We start from the raw sequence: 18,588 nt of genomic DNA, 5'->3' as shown, positions 1-18,588 counted from the left end.
AATATAGTGCTATATTCTTGATTTTCGTATATAGTAATATTTTCGAAAAATTTCGAGTCATTTCATCAGTCAAGGACAAGTATATGCTGCTTATTGCTATGCTAATGCATATATATTATATGCGAAAATATTAATTGCGTAAAAAAATTCTGTTCGTGTAATGGTTAGATGGCTCTTCACAACTTGGAAAGAGCCATCTAACCATTACACGAACAGAATTTTTTTTACGCATTTAATATTTTCGCATATAATATATATGCAATCAATGCATTAGCAGCATAGCAATAAGCATATACTTGACTCATGAAATAACTCGTAAATTTACGAAAATAGTGCTATATACGAAAATCCAGAATATGCCACTATATTTGAAAAATGCGGAATTCCGTAGTTTTCGAATATAGTGCTATATTCTAGATTTTCTTATATAGCACTATTTTCGAAAAATTTCGAGTCATTCCATCAGTCAAGTATTACTATGCTTATTGCTAATGCTTAAAGCTTGTGTGCGGATCGCATGTTCTAAAGACTTTTTTTTTTTCGCAAAGGCTAGGTTATGTTCCATGACTAGCAACCGTGCTGAGAATTCACTTGACAATCATGTCAAAAGCGTTCAGTTACTCATTTAATTTTAACTTTCTTATATTACATGCGAAATTTCGCTAACATTAAATGCGCAAAAAAATTCTGTTCGCGTAATGGTTAGTTACCATTACACGAACCGAATTGTTTTACGCATTTAATGTTAGCGAATTTTCGCATATAATATCCCAACCACTGTTAGCTGTTTTTTCCTTACAGCTTGTATGCGATCCGATCTACTCGCATATTGTAAATACGGTTTTTCGCCAATCCTAAATTATGTTCCATGACAAGCAATCTAGCCCAGAAGTTACTTGACATGTCCAAAACCGTTCAGGATCCTTACTCATTTAATTGTAACACTTTCAATATATTATATTGTATGCGAAAATCCGCTGCCATAACATTCGCAAAAAAATACTTTTCGTGTTATGTTTTTCCCGCCCGCCTAAACTAGTGTTATTGAGTATTTCACATATAGCCTTTATTGAGAGAATAATGGGCACCTAAATATTACCAGACATCCTATCGTGTACTTACTGATTGACCCTTGAAATACCATTTAATGTAGCCTATTTTACAACGGTTCCTGTAATGCGAAAAAAAGCGGACATTTCAAAAATTCGCATAAATCTATTCCTATAAGGCCATTCGACTATGGATTCTGCTTCTGCGAATTGTATATTATTGCGAATTATTCGTGACTGCCTATTCGCATTTTTTTTTCCTTGTTTTCCATGTGAGGTTATTGTTCACCCCTCCCTATTTTTGCTTATAGCCAATGGGAAGGCATTGTCACAGCTTAGCAACATCCCTAGCAACCAATAGGAAAGTAGTCTACCTCTCACTATATAAATCGAGGCACTCCCCGGTATCCATTTTGTGGGTTTAGTTATTGGAGAGATAGGAGCTGCTTGTTTTGTGCTGTGCTATTCTATTGATCCAGAAATTTTGAATTATTCTATCATTTAGCTAGTTAGTGTTAGGTAGTGATTAGGGAATATCTTTTAGGGTCTGAATTATTAGATAGGTTAGATTAGTTAGTTAAAAGATACAAGATACAGTTAGCTGATAGGTTTTAGTGCAGGGATCTGTGTAGGGCATTAGGTATAGGTAGTTAGGGACTTGAAAAGACCTCTAGATATAGATTAATAGTTTAGGTTAGTGTTTAGGGCTATTTAGAACAGATTTTAGGTTAGGTCAGTTAGGGATTTAGTGTAATTTTCTGTCTGTCCGTCCTTGTTTAAACTTCTGTTTGATTGCGTGTTTCTGTGTTATAGTTAATTTAAAACTTCAGTTTTGTTACATCTGTCTTGTCTTTGCGTCTGATTGTCCGCGTTTTTCTGTTTTATAGTTAGAAAAAATAAAAGTTTAGTTTTGTTTTTCGATTTGTTACATCTGTCTTGTCTTTGCGTCTGATTGTCCGCGTTTTTCTGTTTTATAGTTAGAAAAAAAAAAAAAAAAAAAAGTTTAGTTTTGTGTTTCGATTTGTTACATCTGTCTTGTCTTTGCGTCTGATTGTCCGCGTTTTTCTGTTTTATAGTTAGAAAAAAGAAAAAAAAAACAAAAAAAGTTTAGTTTTGTGTTTAGATTTGTTACATCTGTCTTGTCTTTGCGTCTGATTGTCCGCGTTTTTCTGTTTTATAGTTAGAAAAAAGAAAAAAAAACAAAAAAAGTTTAGTTTTGTGTTTAGATTTGTTACATCTGTCTTGTCTTTGCGTCTGATTGTGTGCGTGTTTTCTGTGTTTCTTATTTTTTCATAAATAAATCAAAAAAAAATTATACTTACTCTAAATTAGTCTCGTTTTGAAGTTAGGCGTTTTATTTATTTTCCGTTTATTACTTTAATTTATTTTTATTATTTTTTTTGGTTTACATTACAAGTTAAATCTATTTTGTTTTTTGACACACGTCCCTACCACAATAAACCTTTGGCCCAATCACTTGTACGTAAATTATGAGTGCACCGGGCCGTGCAGGCAGCCGCGGTCGGGCAAATAGAGGAGTCAGTTCCGTTGCTGGACCGCCGACAGCGCGGGGCCGCTCCTCCAGTCATGTACAGGCAGGTGCCAGTGGCAGTGGTGTCCGCCTGATCCGTGATTTTTTTAATTTTAGCAGCCGTCCAAGGGCCATACTTTCCCAGGACGCCGAGACAGTGATGGCTCTGGTGGCTGACTCGAATGACACGGAGTCCTCAGCCCCAGTTCATAGCAGCAGCAGTAGCGGCAGATCTACGCCTCCTGTACTAGCAACCCCCACTCCCACAGAATTGTCCCCGCTCATGTTTGAAGACGAGGACACAGAGCTGGACATTCTGGGGGAGGCTATTCAGGAGGGTGATTTACAGTTCAGCCCTCAAGATGGGCAGTACTTTTTGGAAGGGATGGGTGATAACGAGGAGGAGGGGGCAACGTCAATAAATACGCCTTTGGAATCCCTTCCAACAGGTGCGGGTGGTTTGAGCCACACAACTCCCGCATCTAGTCAGACCCAGGCGCCAGCAAGGGGACAGCGGAGAACAGTCAGGGGCTCCATGTTAGCTGTTCCCCTCAGTCCACCACAGTTTGGCACCGGGTCTGACGTTGAAAATGAGGAGGAGGGTGATGCCGAATGGGTGCCACCTATTTTGTCAAGTACCAGCAGCACTGAAGTAGGTAGGCACCAGAGGGAAACGGTGCGGCAGGTCTCCAGGGAGCCCATTGGCAGGGGCTCTACTGTCGAGAGGATCAGGCAGCAACAGCAGCAGCATGCTCCGCCTGTGCACACTGAGGCCCAACAGGCGCAAGCCAGCACCATGCCATCGGACAGGAGGTTGGTGCGGAAGTCTCCTGTTTGGGCTTTCTTCACCCTGGCAACAGATGATGTTACTGTTGCTGTTTGTAACCTCTGCCATGCCAGGGTGAGGAGAGGGAGGTTAGTTTCTCGGCTGGGTACCACAGCCCTGAACCAGCACATGAGATTGAACCACTGGCGGGAGTGGGAACACAGTAAGAGTGGTAGTAGCAGCAACGCCAGTGTTCAGGGGACAGCAGCTCCTGCCACTGTACAGCAGCTCCCCCTCTATATTGCCACTACTGTTTCCCACCCACCAGCTTCCTCTAGTAGAGGTATTGGTACCGGCAGCCATCCCTCTGCAACCAGTGCACCCTCCTCTATCTCCTCTGCCGTCCGGCGCCAGCCAACAATTGCTGATGCTTTTGAACGTACCGTGCCCTACGCCCCAGGGGATCGACGTGTGCGTTCACTCAATGGGCTCCTGGCAAGGGTTATTGCCCAACATCTGCTTCCGTACAATCTGGTTGACAGCAACCCATTTAGGCAGATGTTGGAGCAGGCCCAACCCAAATGGCGTGTCCCCAGCCGCCATTACTTTGCCAGGACTGGTGTCCCTGCCCTGCACCAGCACCTTGTGCAGAATGTATGCCTGTCGCTGGATCATGCTGTCAGCGACAGGGTGCATCTCACAATGGATGCTTGGACCAGCAGGCATGGGCAGGGTCGCTACCTAAGTTTCACAGCCCATTGGGTTTCCCTCCGAGGCGCCGGGGAGGGAACGGCGGCATCTGAGTTTGTGGTGCCGCCCCGGGGTGTCCATGGGAGAACTACTCCTCTCCCGCAAGCCACTGTCTCCACGGCTGTTGAGCCCCCAAGCAAGCGTCCCCGTAGCTACGCAAGTGTGGGGCACGTCCGCTGCCAGGCCGTGCTCCAGCTTGTTAGCTTGGGGGAACGGAGACACACTGGACCTCATGTTCTGTCCGCACTACAGGCTCAGGTCCAGAAGTGGCTGACACCCCGAAGGCTCCAGGCAGGTATGGTTGTCTGTGACAACGGCAGCAACCTACTCGCCGCCCTTCAGGCTGGCAGTCTTACACACGTGCCCTGCATGGCACATGTCCTCAACCTTGTGGTGCAGAAATTCCTCCGCACTTACCCAGGGTTGAGTGACATTGTGCAAAGGGTACGTAGGATTGCCGGCCACTTCCGCCGATCCCCAACCGCCACCGCGTCCCTGTCCAAACTGCAGCGGGACAACAGCCTGCCCACCCACAGGCTGATTATGGACAGTGTGACGCGGTGGAACTCCACCCTCAACATGCTGGAGAGGTTGTGGGAGCAGCGACGGGCGGTGAGGGAATACCTGCTGGAGCTAGGCACTGCAGGGCCAACACACTCACTCCCCTACATCACTAATGCGGAGTGGGGGCAGATTCAGCAAGTCTGCCACGTGTTGGCCCCATTCGAGCAGGCGACAAAGATGGTTAGCAGGGAGCATGTCGGCCTCAACGATGTGCTCCCATTAGTGTTCCTGCTGGACAGGACACTAGATCGCCTGCTTGAAGCTGGGGAGAGTGCCTTGGTGGAGCATGAAGAGTCAACCATGCTCCACCTGGACCAGGCCCAGGACGAGGAGGAGGATGAATTAGTGGACATCCATGAGTCTGGGCTTGGTCAGGAGGGAGAGCCGGTGCTGGGGGCACCTATAGTCCGGGGGTGGGGCACCTCCGACCGGGAGCAGCAGCATCGGCAGCAGGAGGACCAAGAGGTCATGGTCTCTGGCAGCTCTGAAGAGTCACAGCGGGCTGTGCTCTTCCCCATGGCTGCCCACATGCTGCGATGCCTCAGGAGGGACCCCCGGATCATCAAAATAAAGGAGAGGGATGAGTTTTGGTTGGCCACCCTATTAGACCCTCGCTGCAAGGGGAAACTGGAGGAGTTTCTACCAGCCAGCCGGAGGCAGGCCCGTATTGAAAAGTTGCGGGCCTGTCTGGTCCACCGGCTGGAGGAGGCAAACCCTATGCCTCACGCTCCAGTTCTCCCCGCCCATCTCACCCAGCAGGTGTCTGGAACCACCAGCACCAGCCGAGCAGGTGACCTTGAGGGTGAGATGAGGCTGTTCTACCAGTCTGCGCGACCCAGTACCAGCAGCAGCAGCATGAGTAACCACCAGCGGCTGGCCCGCATGGTGGCAGACTACATGGGGTCCGTTGGTGCTTCCGACAGCATGAGCACCGACGACCCCATGGAGTACTGGGTTGCCAGGCTGGACACCTGCCGCGAGCTCGCTCAGTATGCGCTGGAGATACTTTCTTGCCCCCCCTCCAGCGTACTGTCTGAGCGGACTTTCAGCGCGGCAGGTGGGGTGGTCACCGACAAGAGGACCCGTCTGTCCACTGACTCTGTGGACAGACTAACATTCATAAAAATGAATGAGTCCTGGATCGGCAGTGACTTCTTGGCCCCCGCTGTCGGTTCAGGGCGCTGAAGGGTCCCTTGTTCATCCCTCTCCTTTGCTCTCCCTCCAATACGTTGTTTTTTAATTGTTTTTAATGTAAAATCCATAATTTTATCAATATTTGTTTAATTATTATCATATTAGTTATTTGGGCCTAGCTATATGTGGGCCTCATTCAATACCATTTTCAAAAAACCTATGGTGGATGATGCAACCTGTCCTGACTCCTGATCTATCCTAGTCATCTAGGGGCATTATAACACTCAATCTACTGCTGCAGCTTCATGTTCTGCTGATTTGGGCCTAGCTATATGTGGGCCTCATTCAATACCATTTTCAAAAAACCTATGGTGGATGATGCAACCTGTCCTGACTACTGATCTATCCTAGTCATCTAGGGGCATTATAACACTCAATCTACTGCTGCTGCTTCATGTTCTGCTTGTGTGGGGCTCATTCAATACCATTTTCAAAAAACCTATGGTGGATGATGCAACCTGTCCTGACTCCTGATCTATCCTAGTCATCTAGGGGCATTATAACACTCAATCTACTGCTGCTGCTTCATGTTCTGCTTGTGTGGGGCTCATTCAATACCATTTTCAAAAAACCTATGGTGGATGATGCAACCTGTCCTGACTCCTGATCTATCCTAGTCATCTAGGGGCATTATAACACTCAATCTACTGCTGCTGCTTCATGTTCTGCTTGTGTGGGGCTCATTCAATACCATTTTCAAAAAACCTATGGTGGATGATGCAACCTGTCCTGACTCCTGATCTATCCTAGTCATCTAGGGGCATTATAACACTCAATCTACTGCTGCTGCTTCATGTTCTGCTTGTGTGTGGCTCATTCAATACCATTTTCAAAAAACCTATGGTGGATGATGCAACCTGTCCTGACTACTGATCTATCCTAGTCATCTAGGGGCATTATAACACTCAATCGACTACTGCTGCTTCATGTTCTGCTGATTTGGGCCTAGCTATATGTGGGACTCATTCAATACCATTTTCAAAAAACCTATGGTGGATGATGCAACCTGTCCTGACTCCTGATCTATCCTAGTCATCTAGGGGCATTATAACACTCAATCTACTGCTGCTGCTTCATGTTCTGCTTGTGTGTGGCTCATTCAATACCATTTTCAAAAAACCTATGGTGGATGATGCAACCTGTCCTGACTACTGATCTATCCTAGTCATCTAGGGGCATTATAACACTCAATCGACTACTGCTGCTTCATGTTCTGCTGATTTGGGCCTAGCTATATGTGGGACTCATTCAATACCATTTTCAAAAAACCTATGGTGGATGATGCAACCTGTCCTGACTCCTGATCTATCCTAGTCATCTAGGGGCATTATAACACTCAATCTACTGCTGCTGCTTCATGTTCTGCTTGTGTGGGGCTCATTCAATACCATTTTCAAAAAACCTATGGTGGATGATGCAACCTGTCCTGACTCCTGATCTATCCTAGTCATCTAGGGGCATTATAACACTCAATCTACTACTGCTGCTTCATGTTCTGCTGATTTGGGCCTAGCTATATGTGGGACTCATTCAATACCATTTTCAAAAAACCTATGGTGGATGATGCAACCTGTCCTGACTCCTGATCTATCCTAGTCATCTAGGGGCATTATAACACTCAATCTACTGCTGCTGCTTCATGTTCTGCTTGTGTGGGGCTCATTCAATACCATTTTCAAAAAACCTATGGTGGATGATGCAACCTGTCCTGACTCCTGATCTATCCTAGTCATCTAGGTGGATTAAAACAATGGATCTACTGCTGCTGCTATTGAACATTTTTTGACAATACCCTCATGAAAAAACATATATAATATAGTTTTTATTTTGATATCTAAAAAATGTTCATGCTAAGGAGCTTAAAAATCGTAATCTGGAGCTATGTCAAAATTTTTTGATTTTGAATGATTCAAGATTTAACAGGTTCCCGAGTGATAGGCTCAACCAAAAAAGATGAAGATGAAGTCATTCACCCATTATGACTAGTGTCTACTGTACAAGCCTGTTGGTCCAGTGCTATATTCTGCCTTTGCTAGAGTTGTCCCAGTCTATGTTCATCATTGAGCAACATTATGTTTTTAATGAATCAGTTGAAAAGACTAAATCAACAGATCAACTGACCATGTTAGTAATACATTAATTAATGTTTTCTTCCGTGATGCCATGAACAGTCTAGAATAAGACAATAGCATCATGCATATTGTATCAAATGTGAACTATTTGTTCAGGGAGCATTAAACCTAATTTAAATCCATGTACAAACAAGTTATTTGAGACCTTTAAGACCTTATATATTTTTTTTAAATAACAGTCTACTTAAGCGTTATTTAATTCAATTATTCTGCAGAGTTATGAATCATAACTTTGGAGTCTGCATTTTACTACAGTGTTAACTGTAAAACATGAAGGTTCTTAATCGTGCGTAGGCAACCAGCATGGATCAATTTTTCTACTTTGCACTATAACAAGTCTAGAGTGTAGAATTCTCAAAACTTGTTTTGGACTGTTAATATTCATGCATGTGCTGTGTCACTTATGTATTGTCAATATTTAAAATAAGAAAAAAGTATATCAATAACACAATAAAATAAAAAGTGTTGTTTGGCTTCATTTACAAAATTAAATTATTTAACTTTATTTTATTTTCTTTGGTTTATTTTAAAAAATTGGGTTTGGGGGGCCAATGTTGTGGTTCACGATGTAGCAAGTTGTGGACCGCATGTGGCTTTCCCTTGTCAAAAGGTCTTGTGCAATAAAAATAGTACTCGACTTATTGATGAACCTAATGAAACAATTTTATTTGATTTTATTTAAGTTTATTTTTTCCCTACGGATTAAGGTTCTAACATGGTGGTGTCTGTTGTCCTGGGAGGGGTGGCCGACTTCCGTGTTGACCTATCTACATGGTTGGGTCTGACTGGCGTTAGACTCATCCGTGTGACAATCCGGTTTTGATAATGAAGCCTGAATGACACATGTATATAGGGATATTTACTTTTATCTATTTTTTTAAATATTGACAATAATGTAATGATGATTTGCACATGCTAAATATATATAGACACAGCTTTAAAAAAATTTTATTTAAAAATACGTACTATATAATGTTCCTCAACTGTTGGAGAATTCTTATACTCTGAGTCATGTAAGCACATTTTTTGGTCTGTTTGGCGGAAGCAATGCCAGGACATTTAAATTTTTTTGTAATAAGTGCACTATTACGGATACGTGCTGTTTAGTTTTTACAACATGCCTTTACCATTTTACTTATATCTACTTTTTTTTTTTTTTTTTTTGTGGGGTATACACAATTAGTTCGAAATAAGAGATTAACGGTGGATTATAAGGCCTACAACAACCATAAATGCTCATATTATCCAATTGCTTAATAATTATGTGTAGGCAACATACTCAACGATTATCAAGGACTACTGCTATTATAAATATGCGTTGAACTTCTGGGTGGGACAAAAAATGCCAATTTTATATGTACATTCCGGTTGATGTTTGTCAGTGTACTGATGAGTTTGTGTATAGTATAGGGGCCTCACTGTAAACAAATGTTTTGAAATGAATTGCAAAACTTCAATTAATAAAATAAAAACAAACACACAATATATAGATCAACAAATAAAATAATATTTTTTATAATATTTAAATAACAACAAAAAAAAAGTAAAATTGGCCTTAAGGCAAGGCCTTCAGAACATTAATAATGTTGAGTATCTCCCCAACCGCCTTGTTGTGCTGCTCCTCCACGACAGCCATTTGGTGGGAGTACTGCACCCTTAACTGGCGTAATTTGCGGCAGTGCTGCTCCCGGCACTTCCTCAACAGAGAAACATGGTCCCTCTGAAGGACTTGAACCTTCTCCTTGAGGGATTTAATTACTGTTAAAAAGAAAAAAATATATAATTAAATATATATATATATATATATATATATATATATAATATATATAGTACATTTTAAATATGTATTTATTTGTTTGACATCTCATTAAATGCAATTTAGTGAATATTGTATAAAGTTGTTCACTATTGACTATTGTAGGTGAAAAAAAATATGAAAAATATATTTTTCATTTTAAACGTCTATATAAAATAAAAAAATTTTTTTTTTTAACCTAACATTAGTCCATGAATAGTCTATGTCATTGAGGTCATAATTTACATATGATATTTGATTTGTATAATTAATTTATATTTATTGGTATAAATGATAGGGTTCTTATTATTATTATACTTTTTATAATCAATAGATTTTTGAATAATATTGCAACGACAAGATTGAAAAGTGTGAAAAAGATAAACAAATTTACGTTAATCTGTACGTCGGGAATAAGCACACCTGTTTTGTTTCTGGAGTTTTGTCTTTAATATTGATTTTTGAACGGGGTTAAAATAGTTAACATAGACATTGGGTGGGACATGTCTCATCCGTACTCCATCCTATGTTCTCATAACGGTGCTGTTAAAAAGGATTTTAAGATAAATTGTGGACAGGCCATCCCAACGCAGAACAATCTAAGAAAGGAACCAGAATGGTGACAGACAGTAGTGTGTTTCGATAGTACTGTCTTTTTACCCTGCTTGTAATGAACTGTAAGTTTGGCACTTTATGTTATCCAATATAACTAAACTAATACATGTGTGTGTGAATAAGTTTAAACAACAAAAGCACATGGTGGCAAACTCAGCCACTGTATATTGTCATTCCTGTATGTACGACGTTATTGCATATGTGTATGCCACTTAAAAGAATCAAGCGTATAGATGTTTTGTGTAATATGGTTCGTGTGGGCTGTAAAGTTCCTAGGCTGGCTGCATGAAAACCGCCAGCATTGATGCAATTGTATGTTGTTATGTGAGGGCACCCAGATAGCTATTTGTATTGTATTTGTGTATTCTGAGCGGCATTCACCTAATGATATGCACTCAGACTTCAGCTATCTTGGAATATGTTAAATGTCTGTGTTGCTGGGAGGGTGTGACATTGTGTTTTTGGGTGGGGATTCCTGTTCTGTTGTTCTCACATGTGTATTGCCGATGTCCCTTTGTCCTGAAAGATAATTGGATTACTCCTCTCCCCTCCAGGCCAGAGAGGATGAAACCATGATGCATTGTGGGGATGTGTTGTGTCTGTGTATCCTAAGTTGCTGCATATCTGTCCTGTGTAGCAGTCTTGCTTCTTGTCCACTAGGGGCGTGTCCACCAGATGGGGAGCTGCATAGGGGGGGTAGCCCTCAATAAAGAGTTCCTGTTTTATTCCTTAATGAAGTCTTGGCTCCTGTTTGGGGGATGGAATAACTACACTCTTGGGGATTGCTATATCACAATACTCCCCTGAGTATAAGCTCTTTTAAGAGCTTGCTCCTGTTTCCAGGCTCCCAGCGGAGACCTTGTGGATCGTGCTACCCCTCCACTACACACATATTTACCCTCCTTGTGTGGGGTGGTGACTACCCCGTCATCATCCTCCTCTTCCTGCTCCTCATCCTCAAAAATGTGGGGGGGCAACTCAGGTAGGGCTGCTGGTCCAGCCTCTTCCTCCACCATTGACTCCCCCTCCTGTGGTGGTGGTGGGTCATTTGATGTCCCTGAGGGTCCTGCCTGCTGCTCCTGCTCCCCCTCAGACGCCGACAGCTCCCAGGAATCCCTGCTGGCAGGCCTGTGTTTTACAGACGGAAGGCGAGCCCCTATAATTACAAATTAATACTTATGTAAAAATAAAAATCACAAATAATAAATGTACCTCACCATTACGTTACTTTTGTTTATTTCATCAACACTCAATAATGTTTGTACCTGGACAGTGCTCGTCACGGATCTTGCGGATTCTGGCCATATGTCTCCGCTTCAGGTCCGACCACTTTTTGCAAATGGCCAAGGCTTCATGTTTGCCCTCATGAACCCTCCTCATCTCCTTCCTCAGCTCCCTTACTATGGCGTGTTTTGATTTGTTAGAGCGTAGTTCATCATAACCTTGCTCTAACAGGCGCTGCGTGATTAAGAAAAGAAGCATTTTATAAAAATTATTTAATAAAACTAAGATTAAGGAACTTTAACATTAGCACAAGTGGAGTACGTCAGGCTATTCTAGGAAGTTGAACAAGCGGTCAGATCCTTCCTGCCGCTAGTTCACTTATGCCCCCAGACAGTGGCGTAGTTAGAAATGACTTGGCCCCACAGCAAAAATTTTTTAATGGGGACAACCTACCTACCACCCACAAATTTTCAAAAAGGCATTACTTTCAAGCCACCCACATAACTGTGGCTAGTAAAGATTGCTCTCTCACACCAGTCCCGGCAGCTGTTCCATCCATTTTATACACTGTCTATACTGTCACTGTATATAATTTTATTGTGTAATACTGTTGAGGGGGCCCTGAAAAAATCTTTTAGACCTCCTCCTCCTGGATCTGCCCCTTCTGGGTCAGGGCCCCCAAGCATGCCCTGTAAATACGCCACAGCGACAAGAATGACGATACGTCAACATTTACTATAATAATGGCGGCCAGGGGTGTAACTATCCGGGAAGCAGGAGAAGCGTCTGCTTTGCGGCCCTGACCCAGAAGAGGCCCATCCCACAAAGGAGGACTAAAAGATTTCGTCATGGCCCCCTCGGTAGTATTACACAATGAAATTATGTAACACAGTGACAGTATAGACAGTTAACAAAACGGATGGAACAGCTGCCGGGCCTGCAGCTACACCACTGGTGTCGAGGGAAACATTCCAGCAGCAGCAAGTCAGCACACGGCCAGAGGCAGTCTAACTAAAAGCTCTGCATGTTGTAGTTTAATTACACGGAACCGCTCGCCGTGCGCTGCCTTGATGCCGCAGTAACTGACCACCAACATGTCATCATTATCTCAAATACCAAACCAAAAATTATTATTATTTGCGAGTCAAATACTACAATTTAACTTAACGTAACCGTATAAAATCTAATTGTGGTGAAATTGTATGTGTGTGGGGTATAAGCTATTAGATATTGTCCATCTGAGGAGAGATGTACCTGTCTAGTGACGGCATAGTTTGGGGTGTAAAGCTGGTCCGCCTCCACGTGGTGCACCCTGGGTAACGCTAAATGAACCAGCAAATATACTGTATAATGTAAAAAATTACTTCTCCTGACCAACAGGACACTTATTTGAATATTTAGACTAGCCGTCCGCACACTGCGGCCCCCCTGCAAACTGCGGCCCTCCGGCTGTGGCAAAAATAAAACTCACATCATTCCATGACAACCTACAGCTATCATCCTATAGAAGGACATAATGGGACGGGAGTTGTAGTTTTAGAACAACTGGAGGACCGCTGTTTGAATAGACTGTGTGTGTGTGTTTGTGTGTTGGGGGAGGTCAGGGGGGGGGGGGGGGGGGGGGGTTTGGGGGGGGGTTTGGTGGTATGCAGTGTGGGTATATTGTCTGAGGCAGGAAATTAGATGTACAATGTGCATCTGATATATATATTTGTATGCATTGCTATCCATACATAATGACACGTCGGCCACATGTATGTATGAATAGCATATAAATATATAGCAGATGCCAGTGAGATACTGCTTTGATGGCAGACCATTAAAACCATTTATGAGATCAAAAATGCTTAACTATTTATTTTAGTAATATAGATAAAATCACATTATATATAGTATGAGTAGATGTTAATGATTATCTGAAAAATATATTACTTTGGAATGTCAACAATACTTGTTTCAAACTATCATTTATATGTAATCAAAGTATGTACTATCCGAATTTTAATGCCATGCGAAAATAGTTTAAACAAATACATCCGAAAAATTCAATTCAATAAACCTACATAGGAATATTACTAAGATATGCGAAACAAGCGTGTATGCGAACAAATGTTCAATTAGATTATACTTACTATGACGATCAGCTCCTCCTCAGCTTTAGTGAACTTGCTGGCCACCATCGTAAAAACTGAGCGCATAAAGTTTTCAACCGCACAAAACTGACGCAAGTTGAATTCTGGTTTAAAACGGCGCTTACTTCCGGTTTTGAACAAATCACGCGCATGCGCAAAATGATACGAAAATGTCAGTGCCGTTTCAGCTATTTGTATGTTAACGAATATTCGATAAAATTAATGATATATCAGGTTTTAGAATATTCGTATCACTCGAAATCTATGATATATTACAATATCTATAATATTCGTAAAAAACAAAGCGGATATAAGGCATTAGTAGTTTCGAAATCTTTCTATTGAAAATGAATAATATTGCCTAGGCTATATTGCAATAACATTGTGTTCTAGTCTGATTTTATATTGCAATATAGAGAATATTCAAAACATTTATTGTATAATTTGAACAGTGAACAGTACACCACTGAACACTAAAGACATTTAGAAATTTGCGAATTCGCATAATATGCGCATATTACGCGTATATAACTATGCGCATATTATGCGCATATTATTAGCTAACGTACGAATATTCGATTTCTGAGGATAGAATACGAATATTCTAACGAATATTCGCGAAATATCGCGAAAACGAATATGGCACCTCAAGCTCATCACTAATCACCAGACGTTGGGTTTCATCCCTGGTGATGCTCTAGCAGGCCTCTACTGCAACTGTCTTTAGTTCCTGATTGATCTTGGGGCATTTTCCCTTCAGTTTTGTCTTCATCAAGTGAAATGCATGCTCAATCGGATTCAGGTCAGGTGATTGACTTGGCCATTGCATAACATCCCACTTCTTTCCCATAAAAAACTCTTTGGTTGCTTTTGCAGTATGCTTTGGGTCATTGTCCATCTGCACTGTGAAGCGCCGTCCAATGAGTTGGCTGAATATGAGCAGATAATTATGAGCCCGAAACACTTCAGAATTCATCCTGCTGCTTTTGTCAGCAGTCACATCATCAATAAATACAAGAGAACCAGTTCCATTGGCAGCCATACATGCCCACGCCATGACACTATCACCACCATGCTTCACTGATGAGGTGGTATGCTTAGGCTACTTTCACACTCGCATTTTGTGCGGATCCGTCATGAACGGATCTGTTTGTATTATCTGTAACATAGCTTTGGCGAAACCAACCTCGCCACCGGGTGCTGGAGAAGCCTGGTTGCCAGCCTCTTGCCCAAGGATTATGGGTCCTCTCATCAGCCCATGCTAAACTTAAACTCCATGGCGATTTGCATACTTTTAAAGTTATGAGAATTGTGTAAAACTGTGTATTTTCCTGCCTGTGATAATAACATTAACCCATTGTCTAAGGTAATTGTATCACAGGCAGAGGGGAGGATTTTGTATGGGAGTGTTTTACTGTATTGTACGTGTTTATTGGTTGTTTTTACAAAACCCTGTGGGTGGTACTAATGTGTATATAAGAACAATAAACCCACAGCTCTGACTGTCCACTGCATGACCCTCAACACAGAGCCTCGTCTCGTTCTTGGGGGGATTCACTGTATGCTGTTAGAGACTGATTGCTATGAGTGTAAGCCGCTTGGGTGCGTTTCCTATTCGTCTGCTAGCAGCTATTCGTGAGGTTCCGTTCGGGAGTTTGGAGTGCTATGCTGTATTCCGTTCGGGAGTTTGGAGCATTCCCTTGTATGCCGTTTGGGAGTTTTGTGTTCTTCAAGTAGCTGTGCCTGTAGCTCTGGAAGGGGAAGATCGCCTAAACGGTTTTATCCCCTTTTATGCCCGGGGTGCCGTTACAATAGCCAAGACGGATCCGTCATGAACTCCATTGAAAGTCAATGGGAGACGGATCCGTTTTCTATTGTGCCAGATTGTGTCACAGAAAACGGATCCGTCCCCATTGACTTACATTGTGTGCCAGGACGGATCCGTTTGGCTCAGTTTTGTCAAGCGGACAGCAAAACGCTGCAGGCAGCGTTTTGGTGTCCGCCTCAAGAGAGGAATGGAGACGGAACGGAGACAAACTGATGCATTCTGAGCGGATCCTTTTCCATTCAGAATGCATTAGGGCAAAACTGATCCGTTTTGGACCGCTTGTGAGAGCCCATGATGGATCTCACAAACGGAAAGCCAAAACGCGAGTGTAAAAGTAGCCTTAGGATCATGAGCAGTTCCTTTCCTTCTCCATACTCTTCTCTTCCCATCACTCTGGTACAAGTTGATCTTGGTCTCATCTGCCCAAAGGATGTTGTTCCAGAACTATGAAGGCTTTTTTAGATGTTGTTTGGCAAACTCTAATCTGGCCTTCCTGTTTTTGAGGCTCACCAGTGGTTTACATCTTGTGGTGAACCCTCTGTATTCACTCTGGTGAAGTCTTCTCTTGATTGTTGACTTTGACACACATACACCTACCTCCTGGAGAGTGTTTTTGATCTGGCCAACTGTTGTGAAGGGTGTTTTCTTCACCAGGGAAAGAATTCTTCGGTCATCCACCACAGTTTTTTTCCGTGGTCTTCCGAGTCTTTTGGTGTTGCTGAGCTCACTGGTGCGTTCCTTCTTTTTAAGAATGTTCCAAACAGTTTTTGCTATCTCTCTGATGTGTTTGTTTTGTTTTTTCAGCCTAATGATGGTTTGCTTCACTGATAGTGACAGCTCTTTGGATCTCATCTTGAGAGTTGACAGCAACAGATTCCAAATGCAAATAGCACACTTAAAATGAACTCTGGACCTTTTATCTGCTCATTGTAATTGGGATAATGAGGGAATAACACACACCTGGCCATGGAACAGCTAAGAAGCCAATTGTACCATTACTTTTGGTCCCTTGACAAGTGGGAGGCACATATGCAAACTGTTGTAATTCCTACACCGTTCACCTGATTTGGATGTAAATACCCTCAAATTAAAGCTGACAGTCTGCAGTTAAAGCACATCTTGTTTGTTTCATTTCAAATCCATTGTGGTGGTGTATAGAGCCATAAATGTTATAATTGTGTCGATGGCCCAATATTTATGGACCTGACTGTAGAAGATTTATGGGTGAATAGTATAGACTTTTTCCATTGGGCTATCGTGAGAGTTTTCCCCAATTCCTCTTCTCAAATGTGCATGAGTTTTCTAGCCTGTGTGGATATCACATCTTCCTCGTCCTCGATCTCGCCATCATTCAGCATGTTGTATATAAGAGATATAGCATGCCCTGGGGCTGAGGCCGCCACACACAGCCTCTTAAAATCAGTCAAGGGCTTGCTAAGCTGCACTCCAGGTGCCAAGGACCTAAGAAAATTGCGTAGTTGGAAATATACGAACCAACGGCCTGGGATATTAGGAAAAAGGTGAGCTAAGTCGTTAAGTGCTAAAAGCCCCCTCTCATTACATATGTCTTTGACTTTAATCGGGGGAATAGCCAAAGGCCCGAACGCTGAGAGAGTTTTGAGAGTAGAGGGTAGCTTAGGGTGTCCCGACAGGACCATGGGGGGACCAGGTACTGAGACCAATTTAAGTTTAGCTGCGGACCCACGCCAAATTTTTACTAGAGGACAAAAATGGGGAAAGGTGGGTTTGGAGTAGCTGGTTTAGCTTGTCTTTAGGAAGCCAGAAAATGCCTGGGATCAGGGTGGAACCCAGATTTTCGTTTCTGAATTATGAATAAGGTCAAGGATACAATTTGTCATTGCTGCTCTATAATAAGTGAGGAAATTGGGTAATCCGGCACCTCCTGATTTTGTTTGCTTGAGATAGCAAGTTGTAGCTCAATCTAGCTCTTGTTCCTTTCCACACAAATGGAGTGGTAAGTCTTCTGAGACGTGCAAAATATGTTAGGGGTCTGTGACAGGGAATTGTCTGAAACAAGTAAAGAATCTGGGTAGGATATCCATCTTTAAGGCATTAATCTTACTAAACCACGAGATTTGGAGAGACGACCATTTTTGGAGATTGCTCTCAGTAGATTTCATTAAGGGTAGGTAGTTACGTCTAAATAGGTGGGCAGGGTCGGCTGGTAGGCAAATCCCTAAATGTTTGATTGAGGTCCACCTAAATGAAAGGTGTCTTTAAGATGTAAGACTTCCCTATGAGAAAGAGTGATGTTTAGGATTTCGGACTTCTGAACTTTTACTTTGAAGTTAGATAGGCCGCCAAATACCCCAAATTTCTGTAGGACTGAAGGTAACCCTATTCTCGATAAAGATAAGTATAGGAGGAGATCGTCACGTCCCCTTTTTAATAGGGAAGGGATCCGAGAGCGAGCCATTTACACGTACTCATGCCGAGGGAGAGGTGTATAGTGCCATGATTCTATGGATCATCTACTCTCCAAGGCCAATGTGTATCAGGGTTTGTTCCAGGAATTGCCAGCTAACCCTATCAAAGGCCTTTTCCGCATCGACTGAGAGTAGACATAAAGGGCTCTTTATCTGTTTTGCTGTAGTTATTAAGCCTATCAATTTAATGGTATTATCACAGGCTTCTCTCCCAGGAACGAAACCTACTTGTTCTCTATGTATACACCTAGGAATATGCGGATGTAGTCTTAGGGCTAGAAGTTTAGCAACAATATTTAGGTCCACATTAAGGAGTGAGATGGGTCAATAATTTGAACACAGGGAGGGATCTTTGCCAGGTTTGGGGATTACCGTGATGTGTGCCTGCAAGAACTGATCAGGGAAGGGCATTCCCTGGAAACGAAATTTAATGCGTCTAAGATTATAGGAGCCAGATCTTCACAAAAAAACTTATAAAAGCGGGATGTCAGTCCATCTGGTCCAGGACTCTTCCCATTCTTAAGTTCCTTGATGATGGTGGAGAGTTCTGGGGCTCAAAAG

This window comes from Bufo bufo, chromosome 3 (genome assembly GCF_905171765.1).
Source record: "Bufo bufo chromosome 3, aBufBuf1.1, whole genome shotgun sequence".
NCBI classification, from domain to species: Eukaryota; Metazoa; Chordata; class Amphibia; order Anura; family Bufonidae; genus Bufo; species Bufo bufo.
The sequence above is the reverse complement of the archived record's forward strand: the minus strand, read 5'-3'. Positions refer to the sequence as shown.